General features: G+C 37.3%; 1 non-coding gene across 1 annotated transcript; it reads right to left on the bottom strand.

Annotated features, from left to right (window-relative positions):
- Positions 1-6,548: 6,548 nt before the first annotated feature.
- LOC143689098 (U5 spliceosomal RNA) lies at positions 6,549-6,665 on the bottom strand. Its single transcript, XR_013178571.1, has one exon. It is a non-coding gene; the product is annotated as a U5 spliceosomal RNA (small nuclear RNA).
- Between the last annotated feature and the right edge of the window lie 19,028 nt (positions 6,666-25,693).

Genomic DNA, 25,693 nt, shown 5'->3' with positions numbered 1-25,693 from the left:
ACTTACACCTAAGTATTTCATTTTCTTTAAGCAATTGAAAATTGTTTTTCCGATGCCACATGTTCATTGTTAGTAAATAGTAATGCAACGGATTTCTGTGCTCTTCTGTAATCTTGCTGAACTCATTTATTAGTTCTAGAAGTTCTTTTTTAGATTTCCTGAGTTTTTTTGTGTAGACAATCATGCCATCTATAAATAGAGATGATTTTATTTCTTCCTTCCCAATGTGCATGCCCTTTATTTCTTTTTACTTGATATTCCCTGGTATACTGAGAATTTTTATTTTTAATAGGTGTTGGACTTTGCTAATTCCTTTCTCTGTGCCAACTGACGTGAACATATAATTTTTTTCTTTTTAGCCTGTTGCTATGGGGAACTATATTGATTGATTTTCAAATATTGAACAAGTCTTGCACACATGAACTAAATCCCACTTGGCTATATCTTTTTATAGATTTATGGATTGAATTTGTTCATATTTTACTGGGGAATATTTTCTTGAGTTCATGAGAGGTAATGATTTCCAGTTTTCTTTCTTACTTTTGTACTGTCTTTGATGTTAGAAAAATACTAGCCTATAAAATGAGTTGAGAAGTTTTTCTTCCTCTTCTATTTCTTGGACTAAGTTGTGTAAAATTAGCATTAATACTTCTTTACTTGTGTTGTAACATTCCCCTGTGAAGCTATCTAGGCCTGGAGATTTTTTTTCAGGAGCTTTTTCATTGGGAATTCAATTTATTTAATGCCTACAGGATTACTTGGATTGTCTATTTCACTTTGGTTTCATTTGGTAGCTTACTGTTTGACAAATTAGATCATTTCTTCTCAGTTTTCTAATTTATAAGTGTCAAGTTGTTTATAGTATTGCCTTATTATCTTTTTAATGGCTTAAAATCTGTAGTGATACCCCTTATTTCATTCTTCATATTGATGATTTGGGATTTCTATTCTTTAGCTTTTGCAGTCCTCCTAGAGGTTTTCAATTTTATTGATTTAAGACTCCCTTTTTTCTAATGTTAACATTAGTGCTATGAATTTCCCTCTTTGGGAATGCAGCATTGCTCTCACTGCATCACACTTAAATTGGCATGTTTCATTTTCATTCATAAATGTGTATTTCTTTAATGACATTTCTTTGACCCATGGATTACTTTACAACTGTGTTTTTAAAATTCCAATTGTTTTGACAATTGATTCTCATCATTTTGTTATTGATTCCACTACGGTCTGAGAACACACTCTGTATGACTTCAATTCTTTTAAATTTTTTGAAGTTTGTTTCGTGGCCCACATAATGGTTTATTTTGGTGAATGTTCTATGGGTGCTTAAAATAATAGTGTAGTCTGTGTTGTCAGGTGGGATATTCCAAGTATGACAATTATTTCATTACATTGATTGCATTGCTCAGATTTTCTATATCCTTGCTGGTTTTCCTTCTGATATTTCTATTAATTATTGGGAGTGAGGTGAAGTCTCCAACTATAACTGTACATTTGCTTGCTTCTTCTTTCAGCTTTATCAGTTTTGCTTCATATATTTTGATACTCTCTTGATTTGTGCAACACAGGAAGGATCATATGTCTTTATGGTGGATCGATTCTTCTACCATTGTGTAATGTCCCTTTCTGTTTCTACTAAAGTTACCATCCTGTTTTTCATTTTTAATTAAGGTCTGCAAAGTGTATATTTCAACCTTTTAGTCTCCACCTACCAGTGCTGGAATTGAAATGACTTTCTCGTTGAAAGCTTATTGATGGACCAGTTTTTACATCTATTCTCCCACTCAGTCTTTAGTTGGCATAGTTGGATCACACACATTTAAGAAAATTCCTGATAGGCTGGGGTCTTAAGGGTGTCAGGTGAGCAATCTGCTCTTATCCCAATTACCATTACCCCTTGGATAACGTATTCTTTCTCTGCCTGTTTTCAAGATACTTTCTTCATCTTTAAGCTTTCAGAAGTCTAACAGTAATATGTGATGTGTCTTGGCATGGATTTCTTTGAGTTTTAACCTATTTGAGGCTTGCACAGTTTCTTGAATCTGTAGGTTTATGTCTATCACCAAATTTGGGACTATTTCTGTCATTATTTCTTCGAATATTTTTGGGGGGCTACTGTTCTTTCATTCTCTCTTCTTCCTTCTCTGACTCGGATGATACAAATGTTAGTTCTTTTCTTATTGACTTACATGTTCTTGAGACTCATTTTCTTTTTTTTTTTAGTCTATTTACTCTTGTTGCTCAGATTAGGTAAATTCTATCCGTCTTCAAATTCACTGAATCTAACCTTTGGCATCACACCACGATTAAGCTCATTCAGTAAGATTTTTAATACCAGTTATTGTACTTTCAGTTCTATAACTACCATTTGGTTCTTTTGTATAACCTTATTTCCTTATTGAGGTTTTCTACTTTGTGCATTTATAAGAGAATTTCTTGGTATAATATTTTTAAGATGGCTAGTTTAAACTCCTTGTCATTTGATGTCAACATCTGATTCATTTTGGTATTGATGTCTGTTGATTGTCTTTCCTCATTCAAGTTGTGATTTTCCTGGATTTTTAAAAATATATCCTGGACATTTCAGATATTATTTTTTGAGACTCTGGATCCAACTTCCTTTTTCTTTTCTCTTCTAGGCCATTTCCCTTGGTTGCGTAGCATGACGGTGAGATGGGTGTGCACGCTCACCTTCAGCTCATTGCAGCTGCAGAAAAGTGCTGAAGCTTAGCTCTCCACTGGGGCCCCACTGACACCAGAGGAGGGGAAGAGTGCCAACTAGCCCTGCCTCTCACCACTTCTTGCCACCTCATTGATGCCAGATAGGGGTGGACACACAGCTCTCCACTGACACTGTGGGAGGGGAAGCAGAGTACTGATTAGCCTTGCTCTGCCCGTCCTCATTCAGTCTTGTTGCTGCTGGCTGGGCATGGGGGTTCAGCTCCGCACTGGGCCTGCTGACACCAGGGAAGGTGGAAAGGGGAGCATTGACCAGTCCCGACTTGCACCACCTTCCCGATCTCATTGATGATGTTTGGAGATGGAGGCTCAGTTTCTTGCTTGGCTCTACTGATACCACTGAGTAGGGGCAACAAAGTACTACCACTTGCTTCCATGGGGCAGAGGGGTGGGATGGAAGGTGTTTCTTTGCTTGATTCTGCTGAAACTGCAGAGGGTTTGGTGAGTTCATTTTTCTGTTGATGTTTGGTTGGAGTAGGATAATATTACCAACATGGTTTTCTTTTGACAGGACACCTTTTTTCTCCTTCCTTAGGTCTAGGAAACAGGATTTTCTTGAAAGCTTTTTCAGTTGTGTCTGTTGGCAGTTCAGGGTCAAAGGCTTCTGTTGTACCTTAAGGATATACAGTAGACAATAAGGAAGCCCAGGTAATTCGCCACTGTGTCATTTCTCAAGTCTTGAGGAAGTCTGTCTTCTCCTTTCCACCTTTCAGTGTCTTCATATGTATATTTGCTGTGTTATGTCCAGGGTTTTTATAATTTTTGGAGGGAAAACCTGGGAGGAAAGGGGTTATTTCTTCCTACTGGAACTAAAAGTTCCATTTTTCTCTTGCCTAGGTATCTGTATTTAGAGAATATTTCAATAAAATAAATTCCATACTGATGAAAAGCTTCATGTACACCCACATTTATAGATAGACCTTCTTATGTATGATTCTGGAATAAAAATCATTAAAGCTACATCAACAAATATCTGTTTTCCTACTTTGTAAATTTGTGGATATGCAACGTACTCTAGCCAAACCCGAAACTTTTCTACCATCTATTGACCTGACTGTGGTTCTTCCATAAATATGTTTTTTAGAAATATTTTTTATTGTATAATATAACTAAGCAAAGAAAAAAAAACAGAAATATTTTCAAAGCACTCTTCAACAAGTAGATACAGGACAGATCCCAGAGTTTGTCATGGGCTACCATACTATCATTTCAAAATTTTCGTTCTAGCTGTTCCAGAATATAGGAGGCTAGAAGGAATAATTTTTTTTTAATCATCACAATCAACCTTTTTTTCTTTTATTTCTGTGGAAAATAACATATATACTACAAAGCAATACATTTCAAAGTGCAGCTCAACAATTAGTTGTAGAACAGATTTCAGAGTTTGGCATGGGTTTCAATTCTATAATCTTAGGTTTTTATTTGTAGCTGCTCTAAAATATTGGAGACTAAAAGAAATATCAATTTAATGATTCAGCAATCATATTTGTTTGTTAAACCCTACCTTCTCTGTATAACTCCGCCATCACCTTTGATCTTTCTATCCCTCTCTTTAGAGGTATTTGGGCTATGGCCATTCTAAATTTTTCATGTTGGAAGGGCTGTCAATAATAGGGGTAGAGGGTAAGGAGATGGAACTATCTGATGTTCTGGAGAGGCTGGGCCCTCTAGGTTTCAGGGTTTATCTGGACCAGGGGCCCATCTAGGGGTTGTAGGTTTCTGGGAAGTTGCCCTAGTCCATGGAACCTTTGTAGAATCTTATATATTGCCCCCAGTGTCCTTTAGGATTGGCATAAATATGTTTTGCTGTGAATAAAATTAGCCCACTCACAGAAGAAAACATTTTCCATTCAATTCCTATTATAATTTCCAAATTGTTTTAACAAAGGGACTTCAGGCACTTTAGGCGCCTGGGGCAGGAATGGTCAGCCCTGGTGGCTAACACATCAGAAGGACTGAGATGAAGGAACTCACATCAGAGAATGGAGTTGCAAATATGGAAAGCTGGAAGACCAGAATAAACACTGGTAGCATGAATTTAAACTAGAGGTATTGGTGTGAACTTAGGATTTTTAACATATAGAGATAGAAGGATATAGAAATAGATGTGGATATAAATGCACTTTTGTGTATGTTTGAATGGTGTATGTGTGTGTATATATGTTTGTATTTCCTACTTCCCTCCTCTGAGAGAACTTAGGAAGCAATGCCATCCCAGTAGCAGTGAACACACCAAGAACCCGGGTATTGTTTTCTTGACCTAGTCTTCAAGACTAGGTCAAGAAAAATATAAGATGAGCCTTGAACATCTTTTTGTGTGTGTGAGAAAATAGGAATTGCTTAAAGAATGATGGGGGGGCAGGCCACAGTGGCTCAGCAGGCAAGAATGCTTGCCTGCCATGCCAGAGGACCCGGGCTTCGATTCCCAGTGCCTGCCTATGTAAAAAAAAAAAAAAAAAAAAAAAAGAATGATGGGTTAATGTAAAAAGAATAGAGAAAACAGCTCAAACAGGTTCCCACTAGCTAAATACACCAAAATTTGAGCACTGAAAAATGTGTGATAGCAATGAATTGCATACCATTGGATAAAAGAAGAATCTATGAGTGCACGCTGACATAATAAAATGAATGAATGAATAAATAAGGGAGAAAGGATATGTCTATTAGCATGTCAACAAATAAGAAATGATGGACTTTAAAAATGACCATTTGGTAGCCTCATGATAGTAATTGATTTAGGTAAGAATCATTAATAGATGCGAAGACTAGTAGGTGAATGATGAGGAGCAGAATATTAAAATAGTTTTGAAGTATCTTCTCACAAAATATTTATGAAAAATGGCAAAATACAAAAACTTCTTAAGTATTATTGCAATGAAGAAGACAATCTTAACTGTGATAAAAATTAATATATAACCAATAGTGGGAGGAATCAACATCATATGCCTAATGATATGATAAATAGAGAAGAATATAGAATCTTCTGTGGTACACCTGACCAAAAACAAAACAACAATAACAAAACCTGCTATAGAAAATATCAGGCAAATCCAAAATGATCAACATTCTACAAAACAAGTGGTTTGTATTCCTCAAAAAATGTCAAGATTATGAAATACAAGCGAAAAAATCCCAAGGAACAATTTTAATTTAAGAGACTAAAGATACATGAGAACTAAATGATTGGATCCTAAACTGGGAGGTGTTAGGTCGGGGGAACAGGGGAGGGCGCTGCAGCTGGAATCATGAGACATCGGACCACTCATTACTCAGCAGACATCTGTCCACTCATTGCTCAGAAGGAAAAGAATTTAGACATCATACTGGGGGCAACTGATAAAATTTGAATGGGACCTGTAGGTTGGATGGTATTATTGTATGATTGTTAATTTCCTCATTTTTTGTTGTATTTATGAGATTATAAAGGAGCATGCCTTTTTGTGTGAAATTTGCACTGAAACTCTTAGAATTAATGGGCCATCATGTCTGCAACTTTCTCTCAAATAGTTCAAGGAAAAAATATATAGATAAGGCAAATATAATAAAATGTTTACAATTGGGATATCCACAGGAAGGCTGTACAAAAGAAAGAAAGTCTTCAGTTTAATGCAGCATCTATTTTGGTTTTAAGTACGGCTCTCCCTCAGTTCCAATATTTTGCAAGTAGAGTTTGGAAGAGAATACATTTGGATAGTGAGGGGTACTTGCATTTACTAACATAACACAACTTCATTAATAATGATTTTACTAAAGAAGAGTATCTGCTAAAGAGGATTTTTTTTCAAATTTTATTTTCGTACAGCTTTATAAGCCCTGCATAATACAAGGCTTCAAAAAATTGAGTATAAACTCAGAATCGTTCCTCTCCACAGAAATCTTTTGTAAAAGGTGAAAGATTTACACGGTCTGAAGAAAAACCAGAGTATGCTGAAGAGGATTTAAGTTGGTATTTATTTTTGTATATTAATTGTAGAAATTATATTAAATCAGAATTGCGATTGTGTGTTCCAGATTTGGCATATGGCAGGATAGCACATCACCACCGTTTGTCACAGCCATGAAACTTTCTTTGCTGTAATGTAATGTGAGCAGAAGCCTCAGGTTTCACTTTCAGGTGAAAGTTGTAAGAATCGAACTAGTTTTGCTTTCTTTGTTCAGATGACCAGAGAAGCATGTGTCACCCTGAAATGAAGCCTTCCTCATCCTAGGACCGTGAGGTGAGAATAATTTAGAGTTTAGTGGCCACTGGTTGACATTGGGAAGATCCAGGGGTGTGGGAGTTATGAGCCACTAGAATTTCTAGTGACTAAATCCCACCTTTGGGCTTCTCCGATTTGTGTGACTTTGGACAATTTTTAACTTCTCAGTCTCCTTCCTCATCTATAAAATGGAGTGCAACATACCTACCACAGTGGCCAACTCTCAGAAGTAAATTAATTACAGGTGCCAAGGGCTGAGAAGTTAGTTATTTTTCCTTCCCTTAAGTGAGAAATTCTCTCCCCTGCTTCTTCAATATAATTGCTTTAGAAACATTCTCTGGTCCAGATTGTTCAATAATTCACAATTTTTCACATTGACTCGAATGAGAAAGGATTTCAAAGGTTTGAAAAGAATAATTTTCATTTAAACTTTTCTTTTGTGGAAAGTCTGAGTAAAAAGATTACAGGTTAGGAAATTAAAGTGCTTTGTGATATATGAAGTAGAAATGCAGGTTTTAAAAAATGCAGTCATATAATTTCCTAAATCGTCTGGTTTGAAAACTTGGGCCATTCAGCTCGCCATGGCCATGTCCATAGGAGTGGTTCTTCTTTCCCTGGGAAGGTGATCTTTTCCAGGAACTTTCAGTTGCAAACAATTACAGGAAAATCTATTCTCTGGCCAACCCTCTAGTTCCCTATTTCCATTTGAGCATGTTTGTCAGTCAATAAATTCCTGATTCTTGATGGTTTTACTGTATATCTGGTGTTCTCCATTAAACAATGAAATACCCAGGCATTTTCCACTTCCTGACTTCAACTGAAATTTGTTTGGCAAGGCATGAATGTAACTCAACCTGCCCTTCACGGCTTAATGGGGAAAAGCCATGGCATGCCAGTGTGGATTTCCTCACTGCTATGCTATGTTCACTGACACCAGTGAGTGCTTTCTTAAATAAGATGGAAATTTTCTGATATTGCCAGACAATAACTTGATAGCTCTTGGCTTTTTGTTTATACACTTACCGTGGGTCCCACCGGAGGCTTCCCGAATAGGAGTGGTGTTGGCTGAACTAAAAGAGCCCTCGAAATTCAAATAACATAGGCTGCTTACTTTCCTCTTTAGTGTTTATTTTCAGTCTATAGTTTGATTAGATTAAATTTCCTCTATTTAGACTTCAGCAAGAACAACTGACATAAAGAAAGGTGGGGTAGTTGAAGTTTAATTTGAAGAGACAATCAGGTATGTCACTGACATAAAAACACTGGCTCCCATACACAGACTTATTCACCCAACTGTGCTATATGACGTTACAAGACTCCTCCTTAATTCCAAAGCTAGGGAGACTGGTATCCAAGGGTCAACTGGTGCATTTGAATTCAGAGGAAACATGGCTCTCTGATGATCTGTTTGGCACACTGCAGATTCCTTATGAAGTTAAGGCTTGGCAGTGTGTTTCACATCAGATGGAAATCCATGATTTTAGTCAACTTGATACTTGTACAGTGCCATTAAAAGTATTCTGGGTACATGACATCGAACTTTTTTTTTTGCAAGTACAAGTAGAAATTTAAATCAGTGTGGTGTGGTTTGATCCACTATTTGAGATTGTTAAGTGTTTGTGCAATAGTCTTTCAAAGCAAGGGCCATCTTTGTATTTCAAGGGAATCTGAGTGAAGGTAAACTTGTTCTTGTTGCCTAAAATGCGATTTATTCTGTCACTAGGAGAAGGCCTTGCAATCATCCCCTCCTTTCAATTCCTACTGCCATTACCTTCACTCTACCACTCAGTCACTCAATATTTATCAATCAGCCGTATAAACTGGGAGATTATAGTAACATTTTAATACATTTTCTTACTCCAGTGCATTCAGCATACTGTGGTTAGTATAGTCTTCCTAAAGAACAACTTGAATATCATGCATGTTCCTATTTAAACACTTCAATGGCTTTTGACTGCCATCTCAGGATCGGCCATACCACATAGTGCAGATTCAAATCCTTCCATAATGTGATCTTAAACTGCCTGAATAATCGGATCTGCCATTACTCCCCTCCAGAAACAAACAAGCCTACCCCACATCCACCCATGATCTTGACTCCCTGGCCCTGCTTCTTACATTGTCTGCCTTTTTATGCTTAGAATGTATGCTTTCCATACATTCTTTATGACCTGCTAAAAGTGTACCTCCCGTATAATTCTGTTTTGCAAGAAAACCTCTCTTTCTATAATATTTACCTATCAAAATTAGTAAGAATTTTTTATAGCTATCTAAAGGCTAAATTTTGCCGAAACTTGTCATAGTGTGCCAGGCTGCTGTGACAAATATCACACAGTTGGTTGCCTTAGACAACAAGAATGTATCGGGTCATGGTTTTAGAGGCCTGAAGTCCCAAGTCAAGGCATCAGAAAGACCATGCTTTCTCCCCCAGATCTGTAGCATTTTGGTGCTATTCTTGGCTGCAATTCTTGAGCTTCCTTGACTCGCATCTCTGTCTCCTGCCACATCAAGATCTCCCTGTCCCTGTGTCTGCACTTCTACTTCCCACTGACTTCTAGTTTCTGGCTCACGCTTGGCCGTCTCTAACTGCATCTGCATTTCTTTTGCTTATAGAGGACTCCAGTAATGCGGATTAGGCTCCACCCTGATCCAGCTGGGCCTCACTTTAACTAAAAATAGCATCTTCAAGAGGTCCTACTTACAAATGAATTCACACCCAGAGGCATGTGGATTACCATTAAGAACAAGCCTTTGCTGGGGAGCACAATTCAATCCATCACAAAAACTCTTTTTTTGGTGGAATTTTTAATTTATGAAATATACGTATGACTTTAAAACAATACTTCAGATGGGGATATACATTACTGAGTTTCTTTCTTTCTCTTTCTTTCTTTTTTTAAGCATGGACAGGCACCGGGAATCGAACCCGGGTCCTCTGGCATCGCAGGCAAGCATTCCTGCCTGCTGAGCCACCGTGGCCCGCCCAGTTTCTTTCTTTTTCTGGTTTTAAAAATTTAGTTTTACAGATTACCTCCCTACAAAGTACATGGCTTGTTCCTCATTCCTCTTTCCTATATTAAAGTGGCCTTTTCCTGGCAACCCACATGTATAAATTATTAGAAAAAAAATTGCTGGCCAGTCCTTTATAAATACAGCAGTACATTTACCACTTTTTTAGGTCATTTATTCTTTTAACTTTGTACCAGAGTTATTGTTATAAATGTCTTTTCCTTTTTTAGTCTCTTTAGCTTTTTCAAATAAGGATATGTGCCTGATTCACCCATGGTTTTCTGAAGTTCTGGATACATAATTATGGTGGTTTGAAACCGTATGGACCCCTGAAAACTAACGTTCTTAAAGTTAATCTATTCCTGTGGGTGTGGGTCCATTTTAAGTAAGATCTTTTGACGAGGCCACTTCATTTGAGGTGTGAGCCACTTAATCCTTTTACCGGAGTCCTTTATAAGAGAACGAAATTCAGACAGAGAGAAAGCCATGGAAGCAAGAAGGTGAGAGCAGTGAAACCTGAAAGAGAAGGGAGAAACCAGTAGATATCACCACCACCCCTCCCATGTGGCAAAAGAGTTAAAGACCTCTGGCAGCTGTTTTTGGGAAGAAACCCCTACCTTGGAGATGCCTTGATTTGGATATTCTCATGGCCTCAAAACTGTAAGATTTTAAACTCATAAATTCCCATGGTTAAAAGCCAGACCCATTTTATGGCACTGTTTTCAGCAGCCTAGCAAACTCAAACAATGTTATATAAGTTATGAGTAAAATAATCAGTAAATCAAGCACACAAATCTTATTGGTATCATTTTTCATGTCACTACATCCACAAAAGATAAGAAGTGTGCAAAACAAGAAGTATTTAGGGAGATAAAAATATGGATAATTTAGAAAATCCTGTTTGGCTTTCACAATTTTAAGGATAAGTAGGCTATATATTCCAAAATTCCCTGTAAATACAGATATCCAGAAAAAAATGGACTAAATAGGAAAATAACGTTCTATTTTTAGAAGCCACATTTTCAATAAATTCAGCCATATACCTTTTTTTTTTTTTTTTTAGAGGGTAAGGACAATCATTCATTAGCTCACACCTCTATAGGTCAGCTGGGTGGTTCTTCTGGTTGCTGCTCTACCAGAGTTCCCATGTATCTGCAGACAGCTGGTGAATCACCTGGTAGCTCCATGATCTAGGGCTGCCTCATTCACATATTTGGTAGCGGCAGGAATGACAGAGAGACAACTGGGCCCAATGTCTCTTATTCCCCAGCAGTCAGCCATACACTTTTAAGGAACTGATCTGTGAGGCTGGCTGTGATGTCATTTCATGAATGAGACTCATTTGCACACACCGAGTATTTGGAGTGTTACTGATATTTTTGATGGCTCAGAGAGCTGGATTTCTGGGTTAGTGAATTTCTGTTCCTCCATATAAAAAGGGGTTTAAATCTGCCCTGAGCATTACGATAACTGCTATTGGGATTAATAAGAAATATCATGGGACCAAATCTTGATTGTCAAAGAATGAGAGGGCCAGGAGTGTATCAATAATTCTTCGGATGCATTTAGGCCATTACTTTCCATTCTTCTTCCCCAGTCTCACTGCCACCTCACCAATTTAGAATTGCCTGCACAGTAAAAAGAGAGAAGTTGTACGCTTTTCTGTACCACTCAAAAAGATTTTGAATACCTTCTATCGGAGGTGCCACAGGGTGTTATGTGGGTCAGAAAGGGCTACCAATATGTACGGAAAAATGACCATGTTTGTACGTAATCCCTGAAATCTGGCTGTATATATTTTTACATCCTTGGAAGAACATACTGTCTTTCATAAATTCAAGGCAATATATTATCTGAGTCACATTTTCCATTAGGACAGACTGAAAATCAGGAAATCATCAGAAAGCTGTTTGCAAAAAAAAAGCATAGGCCAACTTCCTGCAAGCTCAGAAAAGCTGGTAGCTTAGTCTTCTGGTGATAGATGGAGATCCCAGATTGCCAGAAATCATCATTTTAAGTCACCCTCAGTTGCCTATCTTGTTTTTGAGAAATGAATACGAATGGAAGGGGAGGGGATCGAGAAACTATTATTTTCAATTTAAAAGCATGAAATGAGCAGTACGAACCAGAAATCACTGAGCTCATGTTTCACAGTTTGTTTAAGCCTCCAGGTTTGGACCAAAAAGGAATGTAACAGAAAGGCTGTTTCTCTTCTATAGTGGCAAAAAAGGAAGAAGCTGGCAGGGCTATCTGGAATATTCCGGGATATTACTTGCTTTTAGCATAAATTAAAAACAATATAGTGATGTCAGTTTCAGAGAAAAGGGAATTGTTCAAACTGTCCGTGGATTAACCCATCAAAACTCTTTGAACTTTTTAGTGTATTGTGTTCTTCTGCTTGGGTGCTATATGGTCAATAATTTTTAATACCCCAGAAATTCTGAGATTTTTGCCAGCAGGTCTGAGTGTATGAATTTGCCTTGTCAATTTCCTCTACACATGGCCGGGCTCTTTTCACCCAGGTGAGAGATCTACGATGGATAGAGAGGCTGGCGCTGCCTGAGGGGCTGGGTTAGGGCGGCCCCACTGACAGCTGGCAGCACGGCCTGGGATGGAAGCCCAGAGAAGATGCACTCAGCTTCTGGCTTACTGTTTCACTGATAGACTCAGAAGTCCAAAATGTTTATTTAAATTCCATTTGCAAAACTTTGGTTTCCCTACTTTCTGAAAATAGGCCAAGATCTGTACTTTGAAAGACGTCTGAGATGGAGAAAGAATTAGGGAGAACATGGATAAGGATGTTTATGAGAAATCACACTTTCTCTCTCCCTAAGGGCTTTACCACAAAGGAGCTTAAAAAAAAAAAGCAGCCATGAGGCCTTGCTAAGTACACAGCTGGGATAAACCCAAACCTTCTATTTTCTTGCCAGTAAGATATTCTATGCTGCAAAGCTGAACAAAGCATATTTTTTATAGTAAATGATAATGCATCCTCCTATTTGTGATGTTTCATGTGGTGGGAATTTGTACCAAATTTCCCATTATATGGTTGTCCTGTCACCCTCTTAGCCTCAGCTTGTGGCTACAGATTCATTTCTAAGAGTCTTCATTGTCAGAAAACCTTCTCAGATGACCACAAATTCTTAACACTGACTGACGTTATTACAAAATGGAAAGAATTCCTCCAGGGGTTAATACAATTATATAGAGAAGATTATCTGTCATCTGTTTGCAGGCATTTTTCTTATAACATTTGATCTGGAAAATATAGTGGTATGAACATAGATGTAATGCAAATTATGCATAGTTCCCAATACATTAAAAACAAGATGAAGTAGAAAATATTTATAGAATCTCCCATTATTATTTTATTATTCATAAATACTTTTAAGGAAGCTATGTAGGTACAAGAAATTCAGGGTCCCTGTCTGTCCTGTCCCTTCCACTGCCACCACCTTTTGAGTACCTGCTTCCTAAAAAATGAAGCCCCTGGGCAGGCAACAGTGGCTCAGTGGCAGAGTTCTTGCCTGCCATGGCCGGAGACCCGGGTTCGGTTCCCAGTGCCTGTCCATGTTAAAAAAAAAAAAATCACTTTCCCACCGATCACCCCTTACCACCACCCCCATTGCACCCCACACCACATAGGATAAGTATGGAATAGACACACCATCTTAGGCCACTTCTCTTAATGCAGAGAATATCACTTTACTCCAGAAAGGAGTTAGGAGTGTTTTTCTGGTGCAGATTGCCAGCCTATTTCCCTGAACCCATTCTTTTTGTGTTTTCTAAAGTCCCCCTGATCGTGCCTCAGTACAATTGCAATGTTTGATTCCGTTCCTCTGGGTCTCAAGGAAGTGGTTATTCAACCTGATTTCCCCTCTCTGGCTCTTTCACACGCATCCTCTTACATCACTACCCCGAGGTTTCCCTTTATTTTCAGCTTCTAAAGAAAAATAATTTCACTCCCTCACTGCCTCTTTCTCTCTGATTCACTCATTATTCTCTGCTTTCCACACTGAATATGAGGTTGTTATTTTCTGTTGTTTATCTGAGCTCTTTTTCTTGCTCTTAGGCTCACAAGTTGAAACTCAAGCACAAATTAGTAGATACATACATTCACTGAGAATAGATATATACAAAAGTGATATATTGTTTAAAAAGATGACACAGATGAATTACAATGGAAGTGATTTTTCACTATTCTTTATGGGATTCACGTACTCCAGTTCTGCCTTGGAAAGTATGACTACTGTTAAAAATGTCCAACTTCTCTACAGGTCATACATTAGTACTTTGAGTAAAAATAATAAAAAAATATTACTCCAATTTTAATATTGGAGTATTAGTGTTGTTTTCTCCTTTGTTTTAAATTGCTTGCCCTCTTCCACACTGACATTTCTTTCTTGACCTATAGAGGAAACAGGAGACTGGAAGGTATTTCATACATGGTCACAGAAAAATGGAAGAAGACATAAACTAGCAAGATGTCTTTCCTAATAGAAGACCATTACTGGATTCTTACTAAAGTGTGTCTTCCAAGTGGTCGTTTGTGTGTGGTGCTCTATTAGGTATAACAGAAACAGGATCACATATGTACAATCTTGCTCTCTTGTTATAAAGTAACCTTTATTATCAAAGTTATTGGGTTGGGATGGTTGCCTCGGCTTCCCGCTGTGGATGTGGAAACTGTCCAGGTACTTCAGCTAAACTGAAGTAAGCACACTTCACCCTACCTATTCCACTCAATACAATTAAAAACCCAAAGTAAAATACATAAAGCAGTTATGTGAGACCTTGAAAATAAATAATAGCAAGTAGACAGGAGGAGGAAAATAAAAATTAGCACTACCTATAGAGCAGGGAGTTTCTTGTTTTGTACTTTTGTGTGTTTTCCCCACCGCATCTCCTGGTTTCTATTTTAGGGAAGCTCAAATCTGTGAACTGCATAGAAATCATAGGCAAAGAAAGTTCCAAAAGAAGCTATCTTTTTCTGGCCGGAGGTCTGGTAAATAGATTCGTGACAGAAACTGTGAGGGGTTGGGGCTGGGGAGGAAGGGATCCTTTAAAACAAACAAACAAACAACTCTTATTTTGGCTCCAGGCAGGCCCCAGTCTTGATGCTGCTTTTTTATGTCATTGGTGGCCATGCAGCCACATAAAACTCGGAGAGAAATCCTTCTCTGTGACCAGAGGCACCGTGAAAAGAAACTCCTACAGGAGAGAATCCCTATATTTTCCTCTCTCTCCCTATTCTCTACCCCTTTAGTCCAAAGGCAGACCCAGTCATGGGAAGTGTGCAACAGTAGAGGAAACTTTTAAAGAGAAGAGTAGTATAAGGGGATCGTGAAGACCTGATAGTGGGGGAGAAATCAGGGCGGAGAAGATTCCTTATTTACATGTATGGAGTCTTGGACTAATCTCAGAACTGTGCCCGTGTGTAACTGACACAACACAGCATGGCAAAGCTTTGAGAATGAACTATTGCGTAGAACCTACCTGTGTCCCAGAGTCATACATGGAGTCAACCTCAACAGCACAGAAGAGGCTTGGAAATCTAAACTGAACCAAAACACCACAGCCCATGAAGGTGGTGTGAGAGTTGCACAGTAACCATAATTGGAGAGATTATAAATTAGGGCATACAGACAAACAAACCAATGAATCAAACTTCTCCAGAGGATTTTCACAGAATCCAGTCTAATAGCATATCAGTCAAAATACTCAGAATACACTCCAAAGTTACTCACCATACAAAGAACCAGGAAAATCTCAATAACACTCAAGGAGATGAAAGAGAATAGACACCATTCAGAGATGATGCAGATGGTGGAATTTTTAGACAAAAGCTTCAAACAGCTATAAGTATAACCATGCTCCATCAGGTAAGAGTAAATTCTTTTGAAGTTAATGAAAACTAAACAAATTTCATTGCATGAGATTGACAACAGACTGGAGATGATAGAGGAAAGAGTCAGTGACTTGAATAAATCAGTTTTTCCATCGGAACGACTTTGTAAAATCTGAACGTTTACAGTTGAAACAACTGAGAAAAACACAATAAAAATGTCTAGCATTCATGTTAGTGGATTTCCACAAGGAGAGAATAGTGTGAAGCAGAAAAAATAATGGCTGAAAATTTAACACATTTGATGAAAGGCATATAGGTTTATAGATTCTGGAAACTCAGAAAATTTCATACATGATAGACTCAAAGCACATCATATTCAGACACATCATAATCATATACTGAAAAGCAAAGGAAAAGCCTTGAAAGTAGGCATCAAAACTAAGCATATTACATATAGAGAAACAGTGATTTGAATGACTTCAAATTTCTCATCAGAAGCCATGGAGACCAGATAGCAGCAGTGCAACATTTTAAAACTGCCTAAAGAAAAGACCATCAACCCAGAATTCCATACCAAGCAAAAATATCCCTTAGGAATGAAAACATTCTCAGATTAAGATGAAGGAAAAATAAAAGAATTTATCATCAGCAGACCATTTCTAAGACAAATCCTAAAGAACATTCTTCAGGTGTAAGGGAAATGATAGTACAGAAAAATTTAGTATTATGGGAATGAAGGAAGAACAATAGAAATGGCAAATATTGGTATAAATACAATCGATTATGTTTTTATCTTAAATTTTTAAAAAATATGCATGCCTGTTGAAAGCAAACATGATATTGTTTGATTGGGGTTTCAGTGTATGTAGATGTAATACATATAACACTTATAACATCTAAGCTGTAGGGTAAAGGGATATATATATGGTTTTAAGTTCTCTATATTATACTGGAAGTGATAAAATACAAACTAGGAGTGATGTCGTCAATATGATGATCTAAGACATCCCCTGGAACAGTCTTTCCTCAGAGTCACCAATAAGAGGACAAATATCATTTGCTCAGAACTTTGGAGGATGATAGAGTCTGGAGAAGGACTCCATAAATGTTGACTCAAAGAAAAAGAAGAATAATCAATATATAAAAGCATGAGTCAGATAAAGAGATGAGAAAATCTGAATAGTTTAAACACAGGCTATGATAAAGACCTACAATAGACAGACCAAGAATCAAGGAAAAGATAACACAAAGCCAATCAACAGTAAAACCCTAGACAAGAGAGAGAATTTGACCTTCAGAGTTAACTCATCAATATAATTAGATGCCCAGAAAAGAAAAATGGGATCAGAGACTGTGTATACAATTGATATCTTTTTAAATTAGTAGGTTATAGATGTAGGTTGTGCAATATAAACCCCAAGGTAACCACAAAGAAAATATTTTGAAAATATACAAGAAACAGAAATAAGAAAGGGACTGGTCATGTACACATATACATAAAGACCAACTATAGAGAAAAGGAGGTTGCAACAAAGAAAAAGAGGGACAAAAGAAATGCATGTCATATAAAAAACAAAAGACAAAACGGCCCCAAAATACTGCCTTTGCAGTAACAGCACTGACTGTTAACGGATTAAACTCCCCAATTAAAGACACAGATTGTCAGAATGGATTTAAAAAAGCATGATCCAACTATATGTCATTTACAAGAGACTCACTTTAGGTCCAAAGAAACAAATAGGTTGAATGTGAGAGGATGGAAAAATACATTTCACACAAATAGTAACCAAAAAAAAAAAAAGAGCTGGGGTAGGTATACTAATATCTGATAAAATAGAATTTAAGTCAAAGCTATTATAATAGACAAAGAAGGACACTATAAATTAATAAAAGGGACAACCACCAAGAAGACGCAACAATCAAACATTTATGCACCAAGCACAGTGGCCCAAAATATATGAGGCAAACACTGACAAAACTGAGAGAAGATGTAGATGCCTCTATGATAATTATTCGAGACCTAAATACAATACTTTCATCGAAAGATAGAAAAACTATATGAAAGATAAAAAAAGGAAACAAAGAACTTGAATAATATGTTAAATGAACTAGAACTAACAGACATATAAAGAATGTTGCACTGCCAAACAGCTAGTTTTACATTCTTCTCAGGTGTACATGGATTATTCTCCAGTATAAATTACATGTTGGGTCACAAAACTAGCCTCAATAAATTTAAAAAGATTGAAATTATGCAAAGCATCTTCTCTGACCTAATGGAATGAAGTTAGAAATCAATAACAGACAGAGAACTAGAAAACCCACAAATATTTGAAAGTTAAATAACTCAGACTTAAACCATCATGGGCCAAAGAAGAATGTGCAAGGAAAATCAGTAAATATCTTGAGACAAATGAAAACAAGAACACAGCTTATCAAAACGCATGGGATGCAGTCAAAGCAGTACTGTGAAGGAAATCTATAGCTCTAAACATTTACATTAAAAGATGAAAGAGCTAAAATCAAAGATCTAATTGCATACCTGGAGGAACTAGAAAAGGAACAACAAACTATAACCAAAGCAAATAGAAAGAAAGAAATAACAAAGATTAGTGCAGTAATAACTGAAATTGAGAACAAAAAACTAGTGAGTGTTAAGAAAACCAAAATTTCATTCTTTGAAAAGAGCAATAAAATTGACAAACCCTTAGCCAGACTGACAAAGAAAAAAAAAGAAAAAGAGAGAAGATTCAAATAAATAAAATCAGAAATGAGAGGAAGGACATTGCTACTGACCCCAGAAATTTTAAAAAAAGGATATTAAGAGGATACTATGAACAACTACATGCTGTCAAATTAGACAACCTAGATGAAATGGACACATTCCTAGAAACATATGAACTACCTACACTGACTCTAGAATAAGTATATGATCTCAACAGGCCAATTACAAGTAACGAGATTGAATCATTCAGCAAAAACCTCCAAACAAAGAAAAGTCCCAGGACCAGAAGCCTTCACAGCTGAGTTCTACCAATCATTCTGCTCTGGTTTGCTAAACCTGCCAGGATGCAGTATACCAGAAATGGGTTGGCTTTCACAATGGAGATTTATTAACTTACAATTTACAGTTCTTAGGCCATGAAACTGTCCAACTCAAGGCATCAACAGGATGATACTTGGACTCTGAAGACAGGCTGTGGGCATCTGGGACACCTCTGTCACATGGGAAGGCAATGGTCAGTGTTGACTGGTTCTTCTCTCCTGGGTTTCATTGCATTCACTTTCAGTGACTTCCTCTCTGTTTTCTATGGGTCCTCTCAGCTTCTCTAGGACTTTTAAAAATAAACTTCTCTGGTCTTTTTCTGCCTTTTATTCTCTTAAAAAGGACTATAGTGAGAGGATTAAGGTCAATCCTGGGGTAAGCCTCAACTGAAATAATCAAAAGTTCTCACCTACAGTTAGGTCTTAACCACAAGAATGAATTAAAAGAACATGATCCGGGCGGGCCATGGTGGCTCAGCAGGTAAGAATGCTTGCCTGCCATGTCAGAGGACCCGGGTTCGATTCCCGGTGCCTGCCCATGTAAAAAAAAAAGAACATGATCCTTTCTATGGTACATACAGTTCCAATCTACCACACATTCCAAGAAGAATTAATACCAATCCTGCTCAAACTCTTCCAAAACACTGAAGATGAGAGAATACCACCTACCTCATTCTATGAGGCCAACATCATCCAAATATCAAAGCCAAATAAAGGTACTACAAGAAAAGAAAATTATAGCCTATCTAGTGAATGAAAATAGATGCAAAAATCCTCAACAAAATACCTGCAAATCAAATCCAATAGCACATTAAAAGAATTATGTACCATGATCAGGTGGGTTTTATTCCAGTTATGGAAGGGTAGTTCAACATAAGAAAACCAATTAATGCAATGCATCATGTCAACAAAATAAAGAGAAAAAAACATGATCATCTCAATTGATGCAGAAAAGGCATTTGACAAAAGCCAGCATTCTTTCTTGATAAAAACACTTAGAAAAATATAAATAGAGGAAACTTCTTCAACATGATAAAGGGCATATATGAAAAACCCACAGCCAGCATCATACTCAATGATGAGAAACTGAAAAGCTTTCCCTCTAAGATCTGGAACAAGACAAGGATGCCCACTCTCACCACTGTTATTCAACACTGTGCTGGAAGTTGTAGTTAGAACAGCTAGGCAAGAAAAATAAATGCAAGGCATCCAAATTGGAAGGAAGAAGTAAAATTTTCACTATTTGCAGGTGACATGATCCTATATATATTGAAAGTCGTGAAAAACTAAAACAAAGCTACAAGTGCTAATAAACAAATTCAGCAAAGTGGTGGAGTACAAGATCAACATGCAAAAATCAATAGTGTTTGTATACACTAGTAATGAGCATCCAAGGAGGCAATAAAAAAACTTTTTACAATAGCAACTAAAATAATCAAATATCTAGGGATAAATTTAACCAAGGATGCAAGGACCTGTACACAAAAAACTACAAAACTTTACTAAAAGTAACTAAAGAAGAGTAACCAAATGGAAGGACATTCCACACTCATGGAGTAGGAGACTAAATATTGTTAAGTTGTCAATTCTACCTATAATGATTTACAGATTCAATGAAATTACAATCAAAATCCCAATAGCCTACTTTGCAGAACTGGAAAAGTCAACTATCTGTTTTATTTGGAAGGGTAGGGGGCCCCAAACAGCTAAAAACATCTTTAAAAAGAACAAAGATGGAGGACTCACACTTCCTGAATTTAAGGCATATTAAAAACATCTTGAAGATGCAGTCATCTTCCAGGCTACTAGAACACAGCTCTACAGTTTCAGATACTTTCCTGCAGCCACTCCAAGGCACCATAAACTAAAATGGGATATATATATAATGCATAAAAATAACCTCCAGGATAACCTCTCGACCCTGAAATCTTTCAGCCACTGAAACTTTATTTTGTCTATTTCTCTCTTCCCCCTTTTGGTGAAGAAGACTTTTTCAAACCCTTGATGTTGGGTCCAGCTCATCCCAGGACTTCTGTCCCACATTGCCAGGGAGATTTACACCCCTGGGAGTCATGTCCCACATAGGGGTAGGGCAGTGAGTTCACTTGCTGAATTGGCTTACAGAAAGAGCCCACATCTGAGTAACAAAAGAGGTTTCTGGGGGTGACTTTTAGATGTAATTTTAAGGAGGCTTAGCATATCATTTTCAGGAATAAATTTCATAGGGGCAGACCCCAAGATCAAGAGCTCAGCCTATTGATTTGCTTGTCCCTACTGCTTGTGAGAATATCAGAAATTCTCCAAATGGGGAAGTTGAATATTTCCTCTTTCTCCCCAGTTCCACAAGGTGACTTTGCAAATACTTCTTTTTTAAAAAAAAAAAAAAACGCTTTTTTTTTAATTGTATAGTAACATATATACAAAGCAAAGAAATAAAAAAGAAGCAATAGTTTTTAAAGTACTCTTCAACAGGTGGTTACAGGACAGATCCTAGAGTTTTTTGTGGGCTACCATATGATCTCTTCTTATTTTTCCTTCTAGAGGCTCCAGAATACAGGAGGCTAGCAGGCTTAAATAATTTTTTATCATCACAATTGACTTTTTTCCCTTCTTTTTTTGTGAACAATAACACATATACAAAAAAGCTATAAATTTCAAAGCACAACACCACAATTAGTTCAGAACATATTTCAGACTTTGACATGGGTTACATTTTCACAATTTTAGGTTTTTACTTCTAGCTGCTCTAAAATACTGGAGGATAAAAGAGATCAATTTAATGATTCAGCATTCATATTCATTTGTTAAGTCCTATCTTCTATGAATAATTCTACCATCACCTTTGATCTTTCCATACCTCTCATTGGGGTTGTTTGGGCTATGGCAATTCTAAATTTTTGACATTGAAAGGATCTGTCACTAATATAGACTAGGGAGATGGAATTATCTGATGTTCTGGGGAGGCTGGGGTAGCTAGGTTTCAAAGCTTATCTGGACAAGGGACCCATCTGGAGGTTGTAGATTTCTTGAAAGTTACTCTAGTGCCTGGAACCCTTGTGGAATCTTATAAACTGCCCTAGGTGTTCTTTGGGATTGTCTGGAATGGTCCTGGTTGTGGGTTGGCAGGTTATGATAGGGAGCAAGGTCTACCTGAAGCTTTAGGCGCAAACTCCAGAATAGCCTCTTGACTCTGTTTGAACTCTCTCTGCCACTGATACTTTATTAATGCAAATACTTCCTTATTCATGGCCCAAATTACTCTGGGATATATCAGGGCACCACACTAACTGGACAAACCAACAAAATCTCATGCCCTATTCAAGATTCCATGTACTTATGGTATTCAGCTAAACTGACCATGTAAGTTAAATTAGATAATGCACTACCCAAAATACAAATTTTGCACCAAATAAATTGTTGACAAGGTTGCCAAGTCCAATCAACTGGAAAAGAATAGTTGCTTCAAAAAATTATGCTGGGAGAATTGGATATCCATTTGCAAAAGAATGAAGGAGGACCACTATCTTACACCATATACAAAAATTAACCCAAAATAATCAAAGGCCTAATAAAAGAATCAGAACTATGAAGCTCCTAGAAGAATGTAGAGAAGCACCTTCAGGATCTTGTGTTAGGCAATAGTCTCTTAGATTTTATACCCAAAACACAAGTAAAGAAAAATAAATAGATATATAGGATCTCCTCAAAATTAAAAACTTTTATGCATGAAAATACTTTGCCATGAACGTGAAATGACAACTTAGTGGGAGAAAATTTGTCAAACACGTATCTGATAAGGGATTAATATCCAGAATATATCAAGAAATTTACAACTTGACAATCAAAAGGCAAACTACCCAATTAAAAAATGGGCAAAATACCTGAATAGATACTTCTCCAAAGAGTATATGCAAATGACTAAAACACACATGAAAAGATGTTCAACGTTATTAGCTATTTCATACACACTAGAATGACTACTATTAAAGAAACAAAACTGTAAGGGCTGGAGAGGATTTGGAGAAACAGGAACAGTCATTCATTGCTGGTAGGAATGTAAAATAATGCAGCTGCTGTGAAAGACAGTTTGGTAGTGTTCTAGTTTGCTAGCTGCTAGAATGCAACACACCAGAAATGGATTGGCTTTTAATAAAAGGGGATTTATTTTGTTAGTTCTTCAGAGGAAAGGTAGCTAGCTTTCCACTGAGATTCTTTCTTATGTGGGAAGGCACAGGGTGATCTCTGCTGGCCTTCTCCCCAGGCCTCTGGGTTCCAACAACTTTCCCCAGGGTGATTCCTTTCTGCATCTCCAAAGGCCTGGGCTGAGCTGCCACTGTTTGGATGAGGAATGCTGAGCTGCTTGGGCTGTGCTACGTTGAGCTCTCTCATTTATGTACCAGCCAATTAATGAACATCATTCATTGCAGCAGGCACGCCTCCTAGCTGACTGCAGATTTAACTAGCAACAGATGACGTTCACGTACCATCGACTCATGTTCACAGCAACAGAACTAGGTGCCTTCACCTGGCCAAGTTGACAACTGACTCTATCACAGGTAGTTCCTCAGGAAGCCAAGTATAGAATTGCTATATGATCCAGTGATCCCATTACTAGGTATATATCCAGAAAATTGAAAACAGGGACTCAAACAGATATTTGCACACTAGTGTTCATAATGGCATTATTCACAATCACCAAAGATGGAAGCAACCCAAGTGTCCATCAACTGATGGAAAAACAGAATGTGGTATATGCATAAAATAGAATATTATTTCGCCATAAAAAGGAATGAAGTCCTTATGCATGAGACAGCATGGATGGACCTTGAGGACATTATGCTGAGTGAAATAAACCAGACACAAAAGGGCAAATATATGATGTCACTCATATGAGCTAATTATCATAAGCAAACTCATGGAGTTAGAATCTAGAATATAGATTAGCTGGGGATAAACTGGGGTTAGAGAATGGGGAGTGATGCTTACTTTGAACAGAATTTCTATTTAATTTGATTATAAATGTTTAGCAATGGATGGTGGTGATGGTAGCACATTATTGAGTGTAATTAACACACTGAATTATTTAGGTAAATGTGGTTATAAGGGGAAATTTTAGGTCATATATATGTTACCAGAATAAAAATTAAAAGATAAAACATAGGACTGTATAACATAATGAGCTCTAGTGTATAAGATGGACTGTAGTTAATAGTACAAGTTTAAGAATGTTCTTTTATGAGATAAAACAAAGGGACCACACTAATACAGGGTAATAATAACAGGGTGGTAGGAGGGCAGTGTGGTGGTTCCACAGGTGGCTATGATCCTGCAACCCTATTATTAGGTATATACTTGAAAGAACTGAAAACAGGGACACAAATGGACATTTGCATGCTGATGTATATGCCAGCAGTATTCACAACTCACATGGACAGAGGTGACCTAAGGGTGCATCAACTAATGAATGAAGGGTGAACTGTGGTCTATACATACAATGGAATGTTTAGTGGCTGTGAAGTTCTGAAATAGGTGATCGAACTTTGAGGACAATATATTAAGTGAAATAAACCAAAACGAGAAGACAAGTATATAACAGTGATCTAAAACTATGATGTGCAAAGTCTGAGAATTGAATTCAAGGGCATAGGTTATCAGGGGAAGACTTATCATATAGGCTCCTAGATTGTAAGCTCTTATATCAGTCACATTTATTCCTGAGTTGTAAGGGTTATTTTCTAAAGTCTGAGATGCTGAGCTCTTTGGGTATAACGTGGTCATTCCCTGGAACTTTGGGTTTCAGTGTGACACCTGAGACTCAAAGCTAGAGTTCCTCAGCTATGAATGTCAGCAGTACCCCATACAGCAATTGTTTAAAAAGCTGAAAAAGAGATCAGACTTCAATTACAGATATGAATGAAGTTGATCTGATTAGGACTAAGGGCAATCAGACTAAAGGAGTGAAGGATGATACTGACTGTGCCTTAAAACTTCAACTTCTGTGTGACACCAAAGGAAGAGATGTTTATTTTGTGCAAAATTAATATTTCCCATAGGACACTATTGAATTTAACTTGTATGGTCAGTTTATTTGAACATCGTAATTATAGGGAAACTGTAATAGGGAGTGAGATCTTGTGGGTTTGTACAGATTAGTGTGATACCCCGATACATCCCAGAATAATTGGGCAGAGGATAAAAAAGTATCTGCAAAGTCCCCTGAAGGGACTGGGAAATAATATGAATATATTAAACTTCCTCACCAAGGAAATTCCTGATATTCTTGCAAGCATTGGAGACTACCAATTTAATAGGCCGGGCCCTTGATTTTGGAGCTTGCCCTCATGAAATTTAATTCTGCAAAGGAGAAACTAAGTCTATTTATAATTATGCCTAAGAGTTACCCCCCAAAGAACCTCTTTTGTGGCTCAGATATGGCCTCTCTCTCTAAGTCAACTTAGGAGGTGAACTCACTGCCCTCCCCACTATGTGGGACACGACTCCCAGGGGTGTAAATCTCCCTGGCAATGTGGGACATGATTCCCAGGAATAAGCCTGGCCCTGGAACCATGGGACTGAGAAAAACTTCTTAAACAAAAGGGGAAGAGAAATGAAACAAAATAAAGTTTCAATGGCTGAGAGATTTCAAATACAGTAGACAGGTCATTCTAAAGGTTTTTCTTTCTTTCTTTTTTTTTTTTATTGGCAGTTTTGGATTAGCCATGTCAGTATTCTTTATTAAAACAGAAGTTTTGCAATGTAGTGATATTCATAGGTAATATTTACATGCATTAGTTAATTATTTGAGAAATTATTTTGTTAATGCTCTTTCTATGAATCACAAACTTCATGGAAA

This window comes from Tamandua tetradactyla, chromosome 6 (assembly GCF_023851605.1).
Source record: "Tamandua tetradactyla isolate mTamTet1 chromosome 6, mTamTet1.pri, whole genome shotgun sequence".
Lineage (NCBI taxonomy): Eukaryota > Metazoa > Chordata > Mammalia > Pilosa > Myrmecophagidae > Tamandua > Tamandua tetradactyla.
Note: the sequence above shows the minus strand (reverse complement) of the source record. Positions and strands in the feature narration are given on the sequence as shown.